Source organism: Protopterus annectens, chromosome 1.part0, assembly GCF_019279795.1.
Source record: "Protopterus annectens isolate FY-2018-M chromosome 1.part0, PAN1.0, whole genome shotgun sequence".
In the NCBI taxonomy this organism is placed as follows: domain Eukaryota; kingdom Metazoa; phylum Chordata; order Ceratodontiformes; family Protopteridae; genus Protopterus; species Protopterus annectens.
The window spans coordinates 237025662-237046436 of record NC_056725.1 but is presented as its reverse complement, the minus strand read 5'-3'; the positions used below and the strand labels follow the sequence as shown (position 1 = coordinate 237046436).

The 20775-nt window shown below is 42.6% G+C and overlaps 1 protein-coding gene across 5 annotated transcripts in view; it reads left to right on the top strand.

Annotated features, from left to right (window-relative positions):
* The window catches only part of ADGRG6 (adhesion G protein-coupled receptor G6), a 1156656-nt gene that overhangs the window by 926363 nt on the left and 209518 nt on the right, over window positions 1-20775 (top strand). The gene's annotated exons all lie outside the window — the stretch shown is intronic.

The following is a 20775-nucleotide window of genomic DNA, read 5'->3' as shown; positions in this document are numbered from 1 at the left end:
CCCAAGGCTTTCACAACTGATGGTAGGAACCATATTGGGAATTCACAGATATGCTCTGAATCACACAAATATCACAAACAGACACACATATTGCCAACATACATCCTGACAGGTGCAGTGCAACCCCCCCCTCCCCCGAATGCAGAATATCTATCCCAGCAGACTGCTGGCCCCCTGACATTGCAGATGCTGAGGTAACAGCCAACATCTACAAAGCAAAACTCATAGCAGCAATGGTATGAGATGGTGTCCTGGGCTTAGTGCAACATGGACTCCAAAATGAATGGAATGCCAAACCACACTACTGCTCAGTGTCAGCCTTACGACAGAATATGTACCCAAAGAGCAGTGTACAACAACAGTGGTCCTTCTCAACAAAAGTGTTGCCTGAATGGATACTGAAAACTACTACCCCAGAATCCTGAGAAGCTCGGTCTACACAGCTATGCAAAGGATCAGCATGTACCACAGACATAAAGATATTGGGGACCTACTGACACTGGACCCTACCCAGTGTGGTTTTTTAAGTGCAGATCCTGCCCCTAAACATGTTTGACTCAATTGAAACAGTCATTAAGGTCATTGATGAGGGCAATGTGGTCCACACAGCGTAGCTGGACCTTGCAAAGGCTTCTATACAATACCCTACATGTTCATTATAGATAAGCTCACCAGCTTAAATATAAACCCCAATGTCAGTAGAGGGGTTGCAAACCAGACCAAGGACAGAACAGACATGGTCAGACATGCTGCAGCCATGTCAGACTACAAACCAGATATAACTGGCATCCCACAAGGCTTGGTCCTGGGATCTCCCTCGTCTGGTATATATGTCCCATAGGTACAGGCAAACATGGAAGGACTGTATCCGAACATGTTTGCAGAGGACTACAAACTGCTCACCACATATGATCCACCAGCTGATACAAGCATCCCACGAAAGGGCCACATAGAAACAGACAACTGGTGCCATAGCCATGTCAGCAAGCTAATTGCAGAAATGTGTATAGTCAACCCCCGTGGATATACAGTAAGTGCCCACCAATTACCACATAGGTGTTAACCCATTATGTAGTTAACATGTAATGAGAGACCTGGGGACATAAGGTGATAGATATCCTGCAGTGGACAAACATGTGCTGTAGTGTTTACAGAAACATACCATATACCCACCTAATCATGAAGGTTGTCAGATCTAGATAAGGGGAGGTCATTGTGGCTCTGCAGTCATCCTTCATCAGCGGTACAATTGACTACAATAGCCCCTGTGGGATGTACCTCAGCAGACATCTCTATCAACCGCAAAGTCCCCAACAGTACCTCACCAGGAGTATCAAAGAGCTTGCATAGATGCCATGTGTTGCCTGTGTTGCTGGTATCAATAAACATGCTGCACCTTGTACAATCTGAATGGCAGTGAGCTATGCACATGAGAGACCTGAACCCCAGCACTGACTTACATAGGACAAGCTGTCCTGCATGATCCATAACACAGAAGCCACCCCACCCATGAGTGAACCCCAGTACAGGCTACCCATAGAGTCACTTATCAATCTTCCTCAATAGGAATCTTGATGAGTGGATGGGAGATGGTAGCTTTATCCTGGGTATCACTGTCATGTCACAGGTAGACAGAGGCACAGTATACTAACCATGACATATGTCATGGCAAACTCCACTTACAATGCATGTTGAAGGACAAACACACTCTCCAACTAGCATTAGACATGGACTAGGGCACATCGCTAGTGTTTGCAAATGTACACCTATGTTGTGGAATACACTACCAATGTTGGACAAGCCTGGTTTAAGTAGTTCATATCTGAACAGAATGCAACATGGTCAGATGTACACAACTGGCCCCTAACCAGGCTGTTGTGCTCACTATCGAAGTGTAAAGCAGTGATAGCACTAAAGCCCAGGATACTGTCCACCACAGTCAAAGTACTACCAGTACACTATACAGTACTACAGTGTTAGGTCAGTGTGAAAGGATGTTGACAACTGTATGCAAAGTATCCAATGCAAACACTGCAGGCACAGTATAATCCTGTTGTGTTCACACACAAAGCAGTTGTACAGTAACTACACAACATGACACACAACACACAACCATAAAAGGGTGATATTTGTTGAAGTTCACACTCATTCACAAATGTGGTGGGCTGCAGAGTCCAACATATGGAATGCTCACACTGGGCATGCTCACACACATAAATGAGACATATGTCAGACAACATGCCATGGGAAGGCTGAACTGGGCATGCTCACACACTTAGGCCAAATCTCAGTGTAGCAGTTGGACACACATATCTGGTATTTTTATGTGTTATTCCGGGAACCGACCACATTACAGCAGTCTGCCCAGTGCACACAGTTAAATGACTACAGAGACATACGTGATATAGTGGATCCCTCCCATATGCAAACATCTTCCACAGATGCACAAGTTGTTCATACAAACAGGGAATGCTATGGCAATAAAGATGTGCAAACAGTCTACCAGCAACAAATAATGTGCATTTGACAATTAAACATATGGGTGTAGAGGTCAACACTAGGCTGTTTGCCCTAGGGAATGACAGCTAAGCCAGAGTGTGCTTGGTGTCTGCCTCCCCACAGGATGCACATTCCCCTTTCTAAACACCGATGATGTCAGCACCCTATAAGTACAGCAGGAGAAAAGAAACTTCCCAGTAATGCGAATAGCGCGCTCTGCTAATGCATCCATCACAAGTGTCATAACATAGTTAGGTAGGGGTTTGAATCCTGCAAATGCTCAGTGTGTGTGAGTGAGTGGGGTTGGTGTGTGTAAGTCTGTGGGAGAGAAATGTCCCTTCTGGCAACTGGGAAAACACACTGCAGGATGCACATTCCCCTATCTAAACACCAATGATGTCAGCACTCTATAAGTATAGCAGGAGAAGGGAAACCTCCCAGTAATGTGAATAGCGCGCTCCGCTAATGTGTCTGTCACAAGTGTCATAACATGCAAATGCTCAGTGTGTGTGTGTGTGTGTGTGAGTGGGGTTGGTGTGTATGTAAGTCTGTGTGAGAGAAATGTCCCTTCTGGCAACTGGGAAAACACACTGCAGGATGCACATTCCCCTTTCTAAACACCGATCATGCCAGCACTCTATAAGTAAAGCAGGAGAAGAGAAACCTCCCAGTAATGTGAAAAGCACGCTTTGCTAATGCATCCATCTCAAATGTCATAACATAGTTAGGTAGGGGTTTGAATCCTGCAAATAGTAAATGTGTGTGTTTGTCTGAGGGGGGTTAGTGTGTGTGAGGGAAATGTTCCTTTTGGCAACTAGGAGAACAGACTACAGGATGCACATTCCCCTTTCTAAACACTGATGATGTCAGCACTCTATAAGTATAGCAGGAGAAGGGAAACCTCCCAGTAATGCAAATAGCGTGCTCTGCTAATGTGCCCGTCTCAAGTGTCATAACATAGTTAGGTAGGGGTTTGCAGCCTGCAAATGACAAGTGTGTGTGTTTGTCTGAGGGGGGTTAGTGTGTGTGCAATTGTGTGTGAGGGAAATGTCCCTTTGGCAACTAGGAGAACAGACTACAGGATGCACATTTCCCTTTGTAAACACTGATGATGTCAGCACCCTATAAGTACAGCAAGAGAAAGAAAACCTCCCAGTAATGCGAATAGCACACTCTGCTAATGTGTCCATCTCAAGTGTCATAACATAGTCAGATAGGAGTTTGAATCCTGCAAATGGCAAGTGTGTGTTTTTGGCTGAGGGGGGCTAGTGTGTGTGTGAGGACAATGTCCCTTTTGGCAACTAGGTGAACAGACTACAGGATGCACATTTCCCTTTCTAAACACTGATGATGTCAGCACCCTATAAGTACAACAAGAGAAGGGAAACCTCCCAGTAATGCGAATAGCACACTCTGCTAATGTGTCCGTCTCGAGTGTCATAACATAGTCAGATAGGGGTTTGAATCCTGCAAATGGCAAGTGTGTGTTTTTGGCTGAGGGGGTTAGTGTGTGTGAGGACAATGTCCCTTTTGGCAACTAGGTGAACAGACTACAGGATGCACATTCCCCTTTCTAAACACTGTTCAGCTGAAGGCCATGGCTCTGGCACAAGTCGTCTGTTTTTATGATGCCCCTTTGGAAGATGCTTGTGACGGCTGGAGAGTCGATTATGGTGGCCAGTTCGCAGTCATCTGCATATTTGGTCAGCCACAGTCTGTCCGTGTTGGCCTGTACCTCCAATAAATATATACCAAACAACAGAGGTCCCAGGACTGAGCCTTGTGGGACACAACTCATAACTGGTTTGGAGTCTGGCATGGCTCCAGCAATTCTAACCATGTGGGTTCTGTCCTTGAGCCACTGTGCAATCCATCTAGTGACATAGGGGCTTATATTTAAGCTGGTGAGCTTCTCTAGAATGCCCAAGTGGAGTATTGTTGTGAAGGCTTTTGCAACGTCCAGGTAGGCTGTGTGAACCACCTTCCCCTTGTCAATGGCCTTGGTGACTGTTTCAAAGAAATCAACCAGGTTAAACCTGGTAGTGCTGGTGTGCTCTCAGTAGCCCTGAACCAGGCATCTGTTACTGCACAGATATCGATGTTCTCCATGCCAAGGAGTGTTTTGGGTGCATGCATCTGGAGGTTTAGACTTCTGGCATTGGGTAACATTACTCTTAGTTTCTTATCCCTTGTGATACCTATGAAGGTGGGTTTGTCATTTGAGCCTTGCCTAACATAGGCACTATGGGGGTAGCAAGAGCCTTTGCCAATATCTGAAAGCCCAGGTGTGACAGGTGCAGGCCGTCCCTAGCGAAGCAGGTAGTTCAACAGAAGATGAATATGTGAAGGTGTAGTGCCTGTGATTAGTTAGCAGTAGCATATATGACTGCTCACGTGGACACATGCCAGGTAAGTCATATGCATTGTGTCACAGGCAATGTACATGTGAACAGGACAAACAGTGACATCCTGTCAAGTGGGACATGGACATACATATAGTAAGCTATGCAGATGGCACTAGGACTCCACAGAAGCTCTATAACTATGCATTGCAGGTGTGATCAGTATTCCAGGGTAATTGCAAGCAAACATGCATGCAAACAAAGCTACAGTAAACAGGGCTGCATGTAGTCCATTGTACAACAAACAAGCTGTACCAGTTCCAGTAGGTAACACTGCAAATATGCAGGCACTATGCACATGTACATGGACATACATGGGTCAGATGGCTAGGGTCCAGTCTCAGTGCACACAAGTGTACAGACCATGTACTGTCAGGATGTACAATAACTGGATGGAAACCCATGTGCTCATACCTGCAGTAATACACATGTCAAATAACAGACACTGAGCCTTCATTCAGTGGTTCCATACTTAGTAGGATGTATGCTACCTGGCCTGCCATCACAGTATCCCTGACATATATGGGGACTCTCCCTCCTGTGACAGTTAATTATGTGTGTTGGGGCTGTCTAGCATGGTATGAGATGTGAGCATGCAGTGCTAGAGTGCTCCTGTGTGTCCTGTACCAGTCGTGTAGTACTGCACACATATCAACATCCTCAAACATCTGCATTGCAGAGTCCAGTGTGGGCAACATGCCACTTGCAATTTACATGTCCATCATTGTGTATTACTACATTCATTACCTTATCCCTTGTGCTACCTATGTATGTAGCCTTCTGTTGACATCATTACCACCAGTATGCCAACATGTGCAGATGATACACTATGGTACTTACCATGGGTGTAGACAACAGAACATGACAATCACACACTTACTGCATCAGGCATGCTGTGATATACCCACAATTAATTCAGCACACAGTACTGTTAACAACATGATACTATTACTACACATCTATGTGGTCACCCTGTGCATCAGCAACATGTTAACCTGTACCTGCACAGTTGTTACAGATTGCAGGAGGTGGCACAGTTTCATCATATGCACAGGGTGTGAACTTGGTATGCCTGAGTCAGCCACCGATATCACCAATTGACATGTATGTGTATGTGTGTTGTTGAGGGACAGCAGTAGAAGGTGGGACAATGTTGATGCAGTGTGTGCATGTATGCGGTAGCCCTAGGTGTTGTCAATTCACCTGTGTGTATGGATGCACACAGTTCCACCTCATGGCTGCCATATACTGGTGTTTGTGGACAGCTGTACCTGCCAGGTCATACAGATCAGTGTCTCTGGCCACGGACACGGTACCTGTGCCTTGTAGGGGTGATACGGACCGTATCCGGTACCAACCCAGACTGGGTACTGTCATCAGAAGCAGGTGTTCATTGACTGGACACAGATCCCTGTCAGGCCTGGCCAGAGCCACGTGCACATGGTCTCCTGGGGCGGTCTGATGAGAGCACAGACCCAGCATTGCTGGGGCTGCTGTTGGCACTACGGGGGCGGCCGCGGCCCTGCTGTCATCTGCGATGACTGCTAGCTGCTGCTGTTGCTGGCATACGGCCACATCGACTCCTCAACCACCCACCATCGCCCTGGCTCATGGACATGTAGTTGTGGAACCAGTCTAATATGTCCCCACAACGTCTGTCTATGACATTGGTGAAATCACGGATGGCAGTCGCAATGTCACGCATACTGTCAGTCATGGTTGTGCGACATGCTGTCAGCTCCCTCAGACCCTGTCTGGTGTACCGTTCCATACGTGACTGTGCCTGTATGACAGCCCGAAACATAGCTGAGGTTGTAAGACCTCTGTGGGCACGTCTGACAGGGGCAGTACACCCACGGATGCTCCCACGAGAACCCCTGGACATCTGTCTGTGTGGTACCATCTCTGGGCCATGCCCATGGCTGCTGTGTGGGGAGGCATGTGCCACAGATACCACATGACCCTGGTCAATGCCCACTGTATGCTGTCCATCACCTAGGGACATTGGTGACAAAGGGTGTATTGGCAGGATAACTGTGCACATTGATGGGGTCGACAGCTGTGTACTGTCAATCGGCTGACCAATGGCGGACCCTGGCATACTTTCCTGTGCCATTACACAGATGTCATCATTATCAGTACCCACGGCACCTGATTCAGGTTCCCTGCTACATGACACCAGAGCAGCAACAGAACCTGTGGGAGGGAAACAGGAAACACAGTTTACAATGTCTACACATTACCAGTGATGCACACATGCACACATGCACAGGTGCACACATGCACACATGCACATGCACAGGTGCACACATGCACACATGCACACATGCACACATGCACACATGCACACATGCGCACATGCACACATGTGCACATGCCCACATGCATGCATGTGCAAAGGTGCACACATGCACACATGCACACATGCACACAGGTGCACAGGTGCACACATGCACACATGCACACATGCACACATGCACAGGTGCACACATGCACACATGCACAGGTGCACACATGCACACATGCACACATGCACACAGTTTCACACAATTGTACAGTACTCAGTATGCATGATATCAACACACAGACACAGACACACCTACATGCATACAAAGAGCATTACTAAGTGAGCCAAATAGTACTATTACTATCAACACTATTACAGGAATTGTTAATACACACTCACCAGCATGGATAGGCTGCATTGCTGTTATACCAGAGGGTCCTGCAGACGTGAAGAAACTAATGTCAGTGGGCACAACTGTGCCATTGTTACTGAGTATGATACAGGTCAGTGGTACAACAGTCCCCTTTCACAGGTCAGCTGCTAATATTGAGGATATCACACTTGCACATTAAATACTATGATGACAGCTACAAACCAAGGACACACCTCACACATGCATTAACTACCAGTGTACACAACAGTCAACTATACATATGGCATATTACCTGCACATTCACTGTCTTGCTGCTGCATGGCTCCAGCCTCCATCATAATGCATGTCTGCTGCTGTTGTTGTTGCTGGCGGACTGGAGCCACTACACTCATGAGTAGTCCCTCCAGTCTGGTGAGTGGGGGATGTGTAGCCACCCCACCACCTGTGGCGACCTGTTGCCTGTGGATATCCGACGCATGCTGACGGACATGTCTGATTAAATCACTGCAGTGATGTCGTACCTGCTCATATGTCCTATTATGCGTGCCTATGTCATTTACCCGGCGGACAAGGTCTTGCCACAGTGCAGCTCTCTGCTGCTGATTCTGGCTGGTGCGGGAAAAGAGTATTGCATAATCCTGCACCAGGCTCTGGTGTATCTCCTCATCCTCAGCTATGGAGTAGGTGGGATTCCGCGGGTGGGCCATGTACCTGAGAAAGAAAATAACCTGGTATCAGCAATATATGTCAGCAGAATTTGGCACACATACTACACATGCTACTCGACTGTTATGATACAACATATCTCACATATGTAGCATCTGTCTGTCTATTGGTGGATACACATGTAGATGGCCAGGTGTCAGTGCTCAGCCAGCAACTGTGCAACAGTACAAGGCACACTCCATACGACATACTACCAAACCCCAGCAGTCAGAACACTGATTCAGGTCAAGAGCACCTCCTCACTCTGGGGGTTTGTATCTAGGTACTGTATGGCTTACATCATCAACTACTGTGAGCTGACCACACACTGATTGCCCTGGATATACATATCCCACCTCCACCACCAGCACAAACGACTATAGTGCATAACATTACAGATACAAACTTTACACTTTGTAACAGTGACATGGTATCCTTTCAGCCCACTGGGCCAGTGGCAGATACAACCCACAATGCTGACCCCTACACAATTGCTTTCTACAGACATCTCCGAGAATGCATGGATCATGCAATCCCATATATGACCAAGACACTCTCCACAAAGGGACAGCATCCTGTTTGGTGTACCCCAGCCAGAGACAGATTGTATTACAGAAGATGGAAGCTACTGCAAGACAGAGCATAATTCCATAAAGGGAGGGCATGTCTGAGCAGCACTAGTAAGGATCTATTTTCCATCATACAAAATCCACGGGCAACTTTGAAAGGGAAATCAAGAGGGACACTACAGATAACCAGAAGGCCTTCTTCAGTTATGTTAGCAACCCGGTCAGGATCCATCCTCTATGCCCATAGTTAGTACACAACAACAAATATTTCACTGACACCACAGTTATCGACAACATTGTGGCAGACAGGTTCAGTGCAGGTGTCACCCCGCCCTCTCCCCCAAAATAAGACATAGTTATCCCAGCTGACTGTAACCTCCCTGTCATCACAGATGCCCAGGTGAGAGCCACCCTCAGGACAGCAGAATACACAACATGAATGGGACCTGATGGTATCCCCAGTTGCATGCTACATAAACTCTGACAGGAGCTAAACACACATATAGAAGTGCTATGTAACACTAGCCTGACTACAGGATATGTACCTGTACACTGGCGCACAGCAGCAGTGGTTCCACTCCACGAAGGAGGCACCTCAACATGCTAATACAATACAACACAATACATTACATTACATTACAATACAATACTATACAATATGCTATTGCCCCTAGGACTACAGCAGCATACTGTTCTGCTACCCTGACCATTGTGACACATGTGGTGTGATGGTACCTGCTGCTGTCACACAGTTACACAGGATGACTCATATGGCATATTACCTATCTGACTAACATTCAGCAGGGGTATGTGTGACATGTACTCATGGGGAGTCTTGCTTCTTAACACTGTGTGGTTTATTGCAGGGTATGTCTTATCTGTGGGTAGGAACTCTTACCTCCACATGTGCACTCTATTGCAGTGGCATGGACGACACACAGCAGACATGTAGGTTGTGGATGGTGTGAGGTGTTACTATGGTTGTTGGACATCTGTCATGGGTGTGACTTACATATCTAAATCCGGGAGTGGTAACCTCTATGTGGGTAGCATATGTGTACTCTGTGGTGTTGTCAGTCACTGTGCATTGGTAATGTGTTTGAGTGCATTGTGACAGTGTTGTACATGTCACTGTGCCCTTCTCCATATCTGTAGCTGTCATGTAAGGTCCATACCATGGCATCCATTATGTGGTGTGGAGGGGTACACCGACCTACATGTCCATAGCTGACACACCATATCCGCTGACACATACCATGTGCAGGTATTCCAGGGATAGTGTGCCACTGTGAATATCATTGGGGCCACTGTTGTACACATTTATGACCCTGTTCACCCCTGACACATGCAGTGGTGGGCAGCCAATCACATATCTGGTGGTTACTGGTGTAGGTGATCTGGAATGTGGTATGGTACTCCGGTTTTGACACTGGTGTTCACTCTATGCCTTTGTCACTAGGCACCTGTTGCAATACATCTGTACACATGTGCCTCACTCAGAATTTATATACATCTCTCTCTCTCTCTATATATATATATATATATATATATATATATATATATATATATATGTATGTAGATATATCTATATGTATATATCTATATATATCTATATATCTATATATATATATATATATATATATATATATATATATATATATATATACATATACACATATATATATATATTGATGTACATATATTGCTATAGATGTGGAGGGGGGGCACAGAGGGGTGTAAGTGACAGAGGGGGTGGGACAGGCTGTGTTGCAGGTCGTCATATACAGTCATACCTGTAGATAGATCAGTCTGTCTATGTATATGTATTTACATATATCTATATCTGTATGTGTGCATTACATAGATATGTTTGTACAATATTCTATCTACATCTGTCTATGTATTCCTACATCTCTCTCTCTATGTATGTATACATATATGCATATCATATATATATATATATATATATATATATATATATATATATATATATATATACATATATATATATATATATATATACATACATATGTTGACATACATGTATCCATATGTTAGACAGGTATATCAACATATTTGTCTACCATACTGTATACACACACTAACATACTGCTAAACATACATAACTGTGAAACCTACTTTGTACATGGCACTACAACCTTCAATCAACCAACATTGATATGTGCACATAGATGCTTTCACATACAAATGTATGTACAGCCTTCACTGATAGTTGCTGTATGTCCCCTGCCCTTTACACATCTTCATATACATATGGATACAGACCAATAACACATATGGAGGGTTCACAGTATGTAGACCTTTATAGTATTACTTTACATTACCTGAGTTTGTCACAGCTGCTTGTGTTGCTGTCTGGTTCTCTGTCCTGCTGCTCCACTTCCCAGTTGTCAGCTTTCAGGTAGCTGTTGCTGAACAATTTGTTTGTGTCTGCTTAATTGCAGTTTTCTCTGTCTCTGTCTCTCTCTCTCTCTCTCTCTCTGTCTCTCACGTCCTTCTCAGGGTGCAATGAAAGTATTGCATGTGTGGACTGGGAGTACAGCATACTTTTGTAGATATCTGCATATGCCCATGTGATGGCCTCTGCACCAATTGTTAGCCAGCATTTGCTAATTGCATGCAGCCAGTTGTGTACTGATTGCAGTTCTCACTGTGATTTCAGAACAGTGCTATAAAAAGGTATGTGAGATAGGCGTAGCCCTTTCATATTTTAAGGGCAGGGACCATGCTGTTATGCTGTGGACGATGTTCTGTGAGTGTAAAGGTTGGTATCTCTCTCATATTTCCAGGTGGGTTGTAGATTAACATTCCTCCATTCATTTCTCCAGTTTCCTGTACTAACTGTGTATGTACACTGACACCTACAACTACTACTACTGTTAATGTGTGTGTGTGTGTGTGTGCTTTCCTTTCACTTTTGCTTGCACTTTGTTGCTAAGGCTTCAATAGTTGCCCTTTACAGTCACTACTTGTATGCCTGCTAGGTGTCTTGACTGTAGTGTGCTGCTGTAGCTTTCCTATTTTCCATGTATATTCACACCTTGGAATGCTTGCTATATCTGCTAGGGTGTTACAGCATGCAGTGTGGTCTGGCCATGGTGTGGGCCTTGACATCTATTAGGGTATTTGAGTATGCTGCTGAGCAGGCCCCAGAGAGTTTCAGGTTCATCTGTTATGTGCCTCATGGAATGGTACATATCAGTGGGGTACACCCATTAAAATGTCTGGTATGCTGCAGTTGTGACTGTGGGTTAGCATGAGCATATGTATTACTACACTTTTTCTGCCATGCAAGTGATGAATACTTTCAGGACTCCATAGTTACCATTGCATGTGTTACACCTTTCTGCCTACTGTTTGTACATTTCACATGGGGTCTGTGGGGCATCCCTGTAAGTCATTCACTGTTGCTATGTCTAGGCTCTTAACTATTCAAATATGGTGGTGTCAGACCCGTCATGTGTACAGATATTTGCAGGTTGTCCACATTTCCGCCTCATATTTTGGTCAATATCTCATGCACACCTTTTTCTGGCAAGTCACTCTGGGCTCAAGTCAGAATATGGTGACAAACATTCAAGTTTCAGACTGCATACACTTCCAAACATCCCACAAAGTGCAGACCCTGTTACTCTCTGAACTGTCTGCGTTTGTTGTAACATTATTTGTAATGTGTCCCTGGTTTTGGGCCTTTGCTCCACATATTTTATTACTTGGTCCAGATGTGTTCCTGTAAGAGGTTGTGGGGTATGAGCAGTGCTTATCCTCCTGTGAGTATATGTGTGGCTTGCAAGGTGCTATAGTGACATTATTACCTACTAGCTTCCAACTAGCATGGCTGTTTCTGTTCACACACTACTATTATGGAAATCCACTAGTTTAGATAGTAATTCTAAATGGCATGCTTTGTGTACTACACATCTATATTCCCTTTACATTCATTCCTACTATTACATGATATATTTATTTTAGCACAATGTTCTTGTATAAGAGTCATGGCTTAGTGGTAAGTCATGCAGACTACTGTTTCCAAGGTCCTGGGTTCGGGACTCACAGTGGGATTTTATTTTGCTTTTGAACTGAGTACAGGACCTGTCAATCAAAGTGACTAAGGCACTTTTAAGCAGTTGTAACCGGGTTAGCCCTGGTTTGCGTGGAGCTCACACATGCGCACTGGCGTTTAGCTCCGCGCACACAAGCGCACACCCGCTTACAACCGCTTAAACGTGCTTACTCTTGCGCACGCTATTTTCTTTGAAAGAAAAGAAAATGGGGAGACAGGAAAGTGGTGAAAAAGGGGTCACAAAGAGGGTAAGACAGTAGGGAAACAAGCTTGGGATGTGCAGGAGGGATGTAGGTAAGGCCCATAGCTGCCCATTTCTTCATCAGCAACAGCTGTGCATATGTATGTAATTTGGTGTGACATTTGAAACCTTCCACCCCTGAGAGAGGTGTCAGGACAACAATAATACTTGTTGTACAGCCAATTGTAATTGATAGGTTCCATGTCCAGTAGACATGTGTGTGGAATGGGCAGCTATGTATGGGGTGTAATTTTTTTATGGGTACAGTTATATACACACTACTGTTCTAACTACAGTTTCCTATATGATAACTATTTCAACTTGGTGATAGGAGTGTTACTGCAACATCAATATACATTTTATGGTTCTTCATACACATTCATATCTAGCTTTGTTCAGCTACATCATCCTGCTACATTTGCTTTATATAGCTGTAGACAAGTGTGGATGTTTGGTATATCAGACAATCATCCTATCTGCATATTGCAGACTGAGAGCAACATATCCAGATTTTGGGATACACATTCCAGATGCAGCAACACTTTGAACAGACTTTGCTGTTTGGTTTTGAATCTCACATGCATTTCATTCTGCCTTGACTGCAGTATACTTTATTCAGGGGTTATTACTACTGTATTGCTGGATTCATGACACTTTCTCACACTCTTTCACTTGCTTTCATTTTACTATTCAAGATGGTACTTCTAGGCTTTATTGACATGTTTTACCTGTAGTTATTACAATCCTTTCCAGCAGTCTCACTTCTGTCATGTTTCAGTATTTCCACAGGGATATATTTCACACATGTGATTTCATCATCTTCTGCAGCTATACTTTTCAGCCTGCTGCAGGTTGTGTACTATTTTCTTACAGGCAGGGCATTTTTATTTCAGAATATATGTTGGATAGTTTCATGTTTAGGTTAAACTTACAGGCTGAAACACACTTTTGTAATCAAGCAATACTTGCATACACTTTCACACTGTTACTTGCAGATTCTATTCCTTACTGACTACACTGCACTCTTTTGCTAACTGTCATACTTTTATATTTCTTTACAGTTACTGGTAGTGGATTACTGACCTGCCTGCTGGCGCAACCGCACCAGCCTATCGCCATAGGCTCTGCAGTTCGCAGAACAGACACCTGCAGCTGTAATATAAATGAAGTAATATTGGAATACACATCTCCATAATATCAGCTAGTTTAATTTCTTACATACATAATTAAATGTTACTTACTCAGTAGTGGGGTGTTGGGTGTTTGCCGGGCCTCCTGGATCCAAAGGTTCAGTTGGTCCTGCTTGCGTCTCTTCAGGTCCGCATGGTGGTGACGGACCTGTTCACCAGTCCTTGGAATCCCTGTGGCACTGGTGAGATCATGAGCCAACCGGTCCCACGCCTCAGCCCTGTATGCTCCCCAGAGGACCTGGCCCTGCATGAGTTGGGCCTCATGATGATGGACTAGGAGCCAGACCATGTACCTGGACTCCTCAACACCCCACCTCTGTGCTCAAAAGCGACTACCCTCTCCTACTCCTGTCATTCTGCCTGCAGGTCAGTTCTACAATCGTTTATGCTGTGTATTCCCGCCTATGGGGCTTATATAGTCCGTTTTTCCTGCACATATCTGTGATTGGCTATTTTGGAATTGTATCAACTTCAGTAAGCCTGCATTGTCATGCTCTAGTTTGTATTCATTCCTATATATTAGCTATTATTGCATTTACAGGTACTGCTGTCATGGCTAAGTGGTTTTGTGCCTTGACTATGGTGTATAGTATACTGGGTTCGAACCTGGCCACTGCTTTTTATTTTTCATGACTGTCTAGACATGCTGAGGGGTGTGTCTGTGTAAAGGCAGTTTTGATATGGCTTGCTCAACGTTGCCCGTCGGTTAGCTTGTTTTATGCGCAGCTCCGCGCAAATGGGGTACGCTGCTTTAAGCCTCATTTGGCTATCGGCACACATATTACGCTCAGCTCAGTTAGGGGCACATAGATTTGGCGTGTTAAACCACTGCTCAGCTACGGGCACTCATTTTGCACCGGTTAAACCTCACCTACGGGCAGATGCACTCACCCTGTTAAACTGTAGCTCAGCTATGGGCACATACGACATTTTTTATTGTTTTGTTACCTCACTACCTCACATTTATTCAATATAAATGGGCTATTTCATTACATTTTCCATAAAATGTGATTTTATGTGTAAATATTTGTCAGGGACTTGTTTCCTGCTTATTTTGAAAAAAAAAAATTGGTGTTGTGGGGGCTCGAACCATGAATGCCTGCTCTTCAGCCAACATCTCTACCACTACGCTATTGCTTCCTGGCTTATTTTGCATATTTAGTTCTTATATGCTTTCCCACTGACTGCTAACTGTAGCTGCGCTACGCACGCCAGCAAAGCAGCGCACTCACGGTTAAACATCTTTACAATTTAAAAAAATATATAACATGTTAATTTATATATATTTTATGTTCATAGTCTGTGGGGGCATGTGTTGTGTTGTGTTTATTCACATTTCCGTGGACTCTGTTGTGGGTGTTTACTTTGGGCACTTTTACACTTCTGGGGCGTGTCCGCTTGCAGGGCTCAGCCTACGGACACGCCCCCTACTGTCTTACACGGACCGTGTTAGACTTAGGTGTGATTCAGCATGCTCTCATGAATATGCAGAGCATGCTGACATCACTCCATTTAACTGCAGCCTCCGTGTAAGAGTTATAACTCTTACACGGAGGCTTCGTGAATCCTGGGGTATATTTAATCCCATTTCCTGCCCAGTTATAAGTACAATTCTCCATTGCCACCTCCAAAGTAATCGCCTTCAATCTTCTGACAAATAAATCTGCTTGGCATTTATAAGCTTTATAAAAACTGCAGTCAAAGTCTGTACTCACACTGTAGCAAACAAAACTGGAATACAATCCCTGCACCAATCAGGGCAATACATAACATTCATTTATTTAAGCTGCGACTAAAAGAATGCTTCTCTGACTACTGGCTTTGCACTTATCGCTGTCCTGGCTAAAATGTTAGCTCCTTCTCTTCTAATACCTGTAAACACACTGTTTCTCCTTTTCCTTGTTTTTCTCTTACTCTTACTCTTGCTTTTATTTATTATTTCTCCTGCCTCCTGTATGTACCCTATTTATTACCTCTAACAAATACATTTCTCACTCTGTCCCCCCTTTCTCTCCGCCTCTTTATCCACTGTTTGAATTTTCTATTCTTGACATTGGCTTTATGAGTAATTAGCATTTATAACATGTTAATAGGTTTCATTGCTACATGATATTGTATTTATTTTGTTTTAATGATGGTATATGTGTGTTATTATACACATCATAGGTCTTAATATTTGTATTTACGTATTTACAGTACATTGTAATGTGATGTCAATTTTCACCTATGTATATGTGTTTTCTATTTTTTTATTTGTTCATAGGTTCATAGGTTCATAGGTGTGTACTAGGCTAATGGCCCCGGAGCCTTTACAAGCCTAGCCCATAGGATTACCCTTGTAAAATACTAGTACTGGATATTTATAAGCCTGGACTTTGTCTCCCCCCCACACATACCCTCCTCCGTTTACTCCTTTTTCGTGTGTATTTTTCTGTTAGTTGCTCAGTAGGGACTTTGATAGGGATTGATAGTTAGTTGTGATTTCTCACATAGTTCTATATTCTTGGGCTTTGCTTGATAGTTATTTGGTTACTATCTGTTATGTTTCCTTTATACCCCTCTTCTTGTTTGGAGCGTTTGGGTTCCACTATGAGACCTAGGTAGATAGAGCTGATTGCATATCCATCTAATATATTTATATTGAGTTTATGTATTATTTGTTACTGCTGTTTAAGGACTAGTGCAGAGTCTTGCATTCAACAGCGAGTGAAGTCTTAATATCTGCCACGATTGAGTGTGCTGCTATAGTGAGTTTTTGTCAAATGGTGTACTTTTGGTTTATTTATTTTTTAATCTGCTTTACTGCTGATGTACACCTTAAGTGTATGTTACAGCTTGTAACACAATGCTTTCACTTCTATATATGTCAAAGTATTGTGTGTGTTATGTTACTTTAACATTATGTAAACCACCCTATGATGAATGCCTAGCAAGCTAGAGTGAGAGCCAACACAAACTGCTCTCTATAATGGATTTATGAGCTGCTGTAACATTAAGGTGCTTAGTTAGCAATCAAAATATATATAAATATATATATGCTGGTTCTTTTGAATGGATTTTCAAGCTGTTATGCTTTCAGGTTAGCGACTTTTATTGTCATATGGTTCTGTTTTCGTTTGTATTCAGTTAGAGTTTTTATCGTGTTTACCCAATGTTGTCTTTTTTGCTTTCCTGGATACATCATGAACTAGAGTGTGATGTTTGTTTTATTTTAGTTAATCTAACTCTTTAAATAAGTTAAGTACATTATGTGAACTTTATGTGTTTCTGCACGCTGCAGTATTTGAAGCGCTTGTTGTTCAGACTGTTTTCATTTTATGTTTGCAACTCAGCTGCATTAGAGTTGCTGTCATCCAAAGGTGTTTATATGTTAGTTGTTCGTATTAATCACCATATATAATGTTTTAATTATATGTATTTGTTTAGTGCAGATTTTAGCTTAGATATTGAATGTTAGTATATATGTCAGTAGTTTATATGACATTGTATTTTAGGCAATATATTTAATATTTTTTAGTATTGCTTTGAGGGAATTGTTTGCAGGATTTTTCAGCATAGGCTTTTCATGTGTTAGATATGAGTTAATGACCTTGCTGTTTCATTGGATAATTTATGACCAATGGTTTTCATTTCATTAGTTTTTAAATAAGTAGATTTCTCATTTTGTATAAAGTCTGATGAAGCCTACGTGGCGAAAGCGCTAACTACAATAAATTATTATCTTTTACTTCGGTGTCTCGTTTTACTTGGATACTTGAAAGAGTTTATGACCTGTGTTCCTGAAGAGGAATTTATGACCTGTGTTCCTGAAGAGGACTTTTATTCCTGTGACGTGGTGAGAACTGATAACTGAAACCAGTTGAACTGCCATTAGGTACCCACACTTTTATGACTGTTTTGGTTTATGAACTTTTTTCCTGTGTGGGCACCGTGCTCTGTTTGCTGTGTGTGGCCTTTTTTTGCTTTGATATATATATATATATATATATATATATATATATATATATGTATATGGGTCTATATTATGTAATTGAAGAGACACTTCTTCAAATACGTAATAATCAACACCAAAAGACCGAAATCCCAAAACCATGAATGGTCACATCCGCAAATTTTTTCCTAGAGAAAAAATTCAGTTCGTCATTCCCAGGGTTTACCCTTTTACCCAAAGTAGAGCGATCTCGGAGTTTGATTATTTAGTTAGGGGGGCACAGCCTCCCCACTTAAATTAAGTTTGAAGTGTGCGTGCTGTGTTTATGGCCCCGCAAATATTTTCCCTAGGAAAAAAATTGTAGACGTGGCTAAATTCCGAAACACCAAAATCTCGAATTTTGAGATACTGAACTCAAAACATCGAGATTTCGATATCTCGAAATTTAAAAGTGGGAAAAAAACACAAATCAACTAAATTAAAGTGTTTGCAGGGGGCAAGCCCCCCTGCACCCCCACACTGCCCCCTACTTAAATATATCAACTCTGAGATCGCGCTTCAGTGAAGAGAACAGTAAGTGCAACAGGAGCATTACTGTTCTCTTCACTGTAGCGAGATTTCAGAGTTGGTATATTTAAATAGGGGGTATGGGGGTGCAGGGGAGCTTAACCCCCTACAAAACTTCATTTTAGCTGTCTTTTTTTTTTTTTTTTTTTTTACACTTTTAAATTTCGAGATACCGAAATCTCGATGTTTTGGGATTGGTATCTCAAAACTCGACCTTTTGTATTTCAGAATTTAAATGTGGACCCATATATATATATATATATATATATATATATATAAACTTTTCTCCTCTTCTACTCACAACTCACAATAAATTATATATATTCCTACTTAGTACCTGCTACACTTCATGTATAGCAGTCTCTCTCTGAGTTTTCGGCCAAGTCTCACTACTATTAGGAAGTTTTTTCCTATGTATTCTTATCAAAACACGGGCGGCCACGGTGGTGCAGCAGTTAGCGTTGTCACCTCACAGCAAGAGATTCTCTGGTTTGATCCTTGGCTTGGGTGCCTTCTGTGCGGAGTCTGCATGCCCTCCCTGTGGTTGTGTGGGTTTCCACCGGGTACTCCAGTTTCCTCCCACATCCCAAAGGTAGATTGGACACTCTAAATTGGCCCTAGGTGTGAGTGTGTGCTTGTATGTGCCTTCTGTGGAAGGTTGGGTGCCGGGCTGGCAACTTGACACCGTAAAACTCCACTGCCAATAATGAGCGGACAGGTGTTCCGCTGTGGCGACCCCTAACCGGGAAAAGCTGAAAGAAGAAGAAGAAGATTCTTATCAAAACATACAGAAAACATTTGTCCAGTGGACACAAAACTATATATGTACTTCTCATCTGGTTACAAAATATGCTTAGTTTTATAGTCTGCTTCAAAAATCAGTCATTATCACAACTGTTACAATCTTTTGCATCTATCCAAACATATTTCAGATTATTGCATGAAGAAACGTTTGTCACACTCAAGAATTGTATATATCACTTCCCCAGTAAATTCAGTATGTGGTATGCTATTCCTTCTACCAGTGAATTAGCAGCTGTTTGCTGCTACTGCATGATAGGTAACAATATTGTTCAGGAAGGAAATGCAAGGCAGCCTATTATGTACTATTTTCTGGTCCCATGGGTCTTACATGTTACCCTGGAGAAGGGACTTTTAATTATAACAACATCCATTTGTCCCATTTGTGCACAAACTATAGAGCCAATCCTGCTTATGAATGCAACATTTACTGCCTGTATATTTGTCCCAAAACACAGCATTTGATGAATTCCTATCTGGTCCCCATGGTCTTGTCTGTCTGTTCTAAGTAATTGTGTCTAATAACTGGGATATGTACTATATATTATGACTATACTGATATTTGTAGTTATTTGTGCTGCCTGCCTGGGGTTCCATTGTTAGGCACTTTCACATTCATTTCATCTCCACAACATCCTGTGAAAAGCATACAAACCTGACACAGTGGAATGTTTTTTTCCTGTATCTGCAAAGTTTAACACTGCAAGTAATTCCATTCTTGTTATGAATTATGTTAACCGACTGCCTATGAGATAATATGCACTGCAAATCTGTCTTCTGAAAAAATTAACTTATTTCTCTACTTGTGTGGCTTTCTAAACAAAAAAGAATTGCCTGAAACTAAACTACTGTTAGGAAAAATGTTTATATGTTGAAAGATGCATTGCTTACTGGGGAGATTTATAGCTTCTAAAACCTGCACCTGTTAGTGAATTACTTCCTCTACCAAGTAAGCTTTTTTTCCTAATGCCTCATTATGTCTTAGATTTTGCTTTAATATTATACTTAGAAACTCTTCTAGGTCATCTAAATGTAGATAGCTGGACTTCCAATATATATATATATATATATATATATATATATATATATATATACTGATATTTTCTTTTTATAAAGATATGGATTT